Here is a 4,563-nt window from a genome sequence, read left to right on the forward strand (position 1 = left end):
TAGTATTTTTCTCTCACACTAAATCTACCAACAGTACTTTCAACTATGACTTATCAGCCAACCAAGCCCAAACGAACGGGGCGAAGAACAGACCTACGTGCACCTGTCGATTTGACGAGTCACATGGTGCCCACAAGGCTCGTACGCACCTTTAGGCCAAAAGGCCAACGGCAAATGATTTCAAATTATTTTGTGCATGAAAAGGGAATTGTTGTTCACGATCCCGTTAGAACGTGCAGTTTTACAGTGACAAGAGAACTAATAACGAGCAATAACTGAATTAGACTACAGCAACACATGCTATAAGTGGAAGTTCGTATTACTAGTTTATACTACTCTAAAAGGATACTAATTTATTACTAGTATGCCTTTTACATCAAGATACTTTACAAGATTCATCGTGTTGTTATTGTCCGCAGTTCTACTCAGAAAAAAGAAATCTGGTACTGAATTGACAGAGCTGTTCTCAGAAAAAATGCCTTAGTTGTCCTTAGGAAAAAATGCTATCGGAGCATCATACCGCTACAGAAATGGTGATATAGACTACAACCAACGCTTGACAAGCGAATCCGTGTTCAGAGTGTAAAACTGTAAATCCTTGGTCCTCGTTCATCTGAGGACCAGAATCAGCTGCAGTTACCGTTTCTATTATTTGTCCTTGCAGATTTCCATGACAAAATGCCAAAAGGATTCTTTAGAAGTATGCCAGTACCCACCATCAGCAATAATTGGTACCCAACCAAGCAGTGCAAGGAGACACACACCAACTACATGCTTTACATATATACTGCAACATGTCATCAAAAAGTGCATCAAGAATTCAAAGTTTTGGTCAGGAATTAAAAAGCAAGACATGGGACCAAGTAATGCAGTAAAAAAGTTATATTTTTGGGTTCTATCTTAATACTACAACCTCATGCCCTCACTTATTAATCTCCTACTGATTTTTAAGAGAATATATTTGAGTGACAATTTTTCTGTGACACGATATAATATAAGGCGACCGTAAATTTATTATTCCAATGTTCTTAGCTTCAACTAGAAAAGAAATTTGCACTAATATTACCCATGAAGCATTATAATTTGCATCCTATGTTTCTATCTAATCAAGAGGGCTGATTTAGCACCGCAGGAGAAGTTTCAACAATATATGTTAAAATTGTAGTGATAGAAAGTTGCAAACTAACTTATTCGTTTGAAGATCTTCTTATACTAAAATAGCAGAAAATGCAAAAGATAGGATAGCAGGCTCAGATATCTTGGCATAATAAGGAGACGAGACCTCAGTTCTAAAACACAGATCTGACTAAAACAATAACTCATGGTAGAGACTTGGAAACAACTAGTACAAAAATATATTTCCGAAATGCTGAAAGGTTGGGTCCACATCTTCACCTTAATACATGATGCAGTGAAATCTGAAGATACAAATTACCTAACAACCTGAAGAAATGATTTCCAACAGTGGCTCAACAGAATTAACAAGCATTCCCATCTTCTGTTAAGTTTGTGTATATTAGCATCTGAGCTGTGAGCACTAATTCCAAGAGCAAATTCAGTACTGGAAAGTTCCCTATCTGCACTCAAAACCCTAGGTACATAGTATATGAAAGATTGTAGTTGATCTGCAGTGTTTGAAACCCTGATCTGTGACAACACTTTGGACTCGAAAAGCTTAACTGAACAAAAGCATAAGGTGGGCAGCTACCTTAATGGAGTGTGTAAATTATGATAGCATTGCTACTTTGCATAAGTCAATAAATCCCTGGAGCAGCCTCTCTACTTCAATGGCGAATCCAATAAGACATACCAAAGCATAAGGCTATGAGACAAACCAAACACATCAGCACTTAGTCTCTTGTCCACTGAACAAAATATTGCTGGACTATTTTGCTTCAACGTACAAAACCCAATGAAACAATAGCTTAGTACCTATCTCCCTCCAACTGTGAAATTCTCTTAGATCACATCTGCTTAGTCCATGTTACCAAGACTCCAAATCCTGCTTGGACCAGTCAGTCTACTTTACACTCTCCAATCTTTCCCAATCCATTTTCCACTACTGCATGACTGTCAGCATTTCTGTCAAAAAATAGAAGTTTAACAGTATCCTATGAACCTAATATAAAATTGAAAGTAAACACAACAACATTTGTGTCAGCAATTCATCTGTACTTTTGTCTAGAACTGGAATGATGGTTAAATTGATTTGTCTAGAAAAACAATAATATCTTCTTATGTGAAATGGAAAGTTTAGATTGATGAAAACAAGAGATCTCATTTAAAGATGTAGGAATACCTTTGGTACCTCTGAATTAAGCACGTCGAAATTTGTTTGCAACTGTTCTTATCCAGGCCCTATCTTTCTCAGTATAAGCATAATTTGCATTGGAGGCCAACAGGATGACACCTTCAGTTTTTGTTTCATTATTAGCTGGATCAGGACTCAGAATTGGTTGAGCTAACACAGAAAGAATCCCATCTGGCAGAATCTTCACAAGCTGAGAATCTGGTCAGAGCAGCATGGTTGACAGCATAAGAGAATATTTTCTAGAGACATCAAACAAGGGAAACGAAATGTTTTGAAACTTCAATAACCATCCAATCATACATTAGTAATGCAACTGTTAGTCCTAATATGCATCTGGAATTTTGTAGTTTTAAATTTGGCATAATGAAAGACATCCACAAATCTATATGATATTGGATGGTCACAAATGAGGTACAATTTACAAATTTTATTTGTTAGCAGCTGGAGTGCAAACTTCATATGACTCGGTAACTAAGTACTAATAATCTGTATTGAATTCGGTCAGATATAAATGGTTATGGTTGCAAAGCTCCATTCTGCAATCAAACAAAGGGGCAAAACTAACAATCAGTATGTGGACTGGTAAATTAACACTTTGTGTCAACAAACATTGAAATATTCTGCTAGGTGAGTGCGGTACACTTACCCGAGGAATTAGGGAAGTACAAAGCATCCCTTCAAATCAACAAGTCCTACTTGTTGCATCTGACTTTTGAACCATTCAATCATGGCATATTTTGAAGTATTTGCAGGTGGATTCCAGTATCCTCGTACTGCAGAAGAGATCCCCAATTGCTATGACCTAGAGGGAAATAAAGACACAATGAGGCATCTGATTATCTGACCAGTTCAAAAATTGCAATTATTTCTAACAAGATCCTCACAAGAAATGGAAAGTGTACTAGACCAATTGACATTAATACATTATCAAACCGTCCACAATTGCAAACCAGAGAAGATTTTGTTATTGATGCAACTACTACTTAGCTATATACAAAAAAAAAGGAAAAGTAGGAAGTGCTTGGTATATTAGAGCTGAATTCTATCAAGTTCAGGTTCAAATCACTATGGCTGATAAGAATCCGAATTCATACCACGGACGTGGTGTTTGTGTTCCGCAGCAGGACATACGACGCCCACGCCATGTCCTCCTTCTGCACAGCTGACAGGTTCTCAGACATGACAAACACCTGGCTGCTCCCCTCGGGCAACGGCACTCGGCGGGCAGCATCAGCGCCCTGCAGCAACAACCAAAAACACCAATCGGCAACTCTCAGTACCCACCATCCCAGCGCAACGCACCATCTCATCAAGACCAGAGAAAAGGTCCCCTTCCCACCTCAAGGAACCTCCCAAGGAACGGCAGCGTCGCCGAGAACGCGGCCAGGCACAGCCCCAGAGCCTCGGACCTCTGCGAGTTCGCGGGCACAACCAGTTAGGCAGGACGGCTACGGTTACGGGTGAAGAAGGGGGACGGCGGGAGGTAAGGGGTGGGGTTGCCGAGGACCGACGAGCTGCGCGGGCGTGGGGGACGGGGAGAGGAGGTGGTTGAGGACCACGAGCGCGCCGAAACCGAGGCCTATCCACCGCGGGAGGTACGACTCGTCCAGCCCCGGGATCCCTGCGCCATCAATCATAAGGATAAGGGAGCGTGGTTACCGGGACGAGCTAGACGCCGGCGGCGTGCGTAAGAGGCGGAGGGAGAAGATGGGGCTGGTACCGAGGGTGAAGCGGAGGACGGAGAGGTTGACCTGCTGCTGCGGAGGGTCGGAGTTGGAGGCGCGGACGAGGGAGGAGGAGCGGGTGCGGCGGCGGGGTTTGGCCGCTGGCGCTGCGCACGGGCGGAGCCGAGCGGTGGCGGTGGGGAGAAGGTGGGAGGAGCGGTGGAGCGCCGGTGCGCGGGCGTGGAGAGGCATGGCGTGGCCGGTGGCCGTGGCGAACTGGATTGGTGGCCAGTGGCCTCGCGCGACTCGACTTCGACAATTGGACTGCCAAACAAAAAGCAGCGAGGATGTTTTCTTTTCCTTGGGCTTTTGAGGCCCAGTAAGTCATTATGGGCTAGAGTTGGTTCAGTGTACAGCGTGGGCTTCGCCGCTTCGGCTTCTTCATCGCAGGCTCCGCCCCTCCCGTTTTTGTTTCCTGCCGCCGTGATGGCAACGGCCCTGCCACGCTCCGTGGGCTCTCAGCGAGCCAGTGTTGCTGAATGTTTGAGTCGCGGCGCGGGAACGGCATCCGGCAAAAGCCAGCAGTCA

General features: G+C 43.7%; 1 pseudogene; it reads right to left on the reverse strand.

Annotated features, from left to right (window-relative positions):
* Positions 1-347: 347 nt before the first annotated feature.
* On the reverse strand, positions 348-4,297 carry LOC136493720 (protein COFACTOR ASSEMBLY OF COMPLEX C SUBUNIT B CCB2, chloroplastic-like; annotated as a pseudogene).
* Between the last annotated feature and the right edge of the window lie 266 nt (positions 4,298-4,563).

This window comes from Miscanthus floridulus, chromosome 1 (assembly GCF_019320115.1).
Source record: "Miscanthus floridulus cultivar M001 chromosome 1, ASM1932011v1, whole genome shotgun sequence".
NCBI classification, from domain to species: domain Eukaryota; kingdom Viridiplantae; phylum Streptophyta; class Magnoliopsida; order Poales; family Poaceae; genus Miscanthus; species Miscanthus floridulus.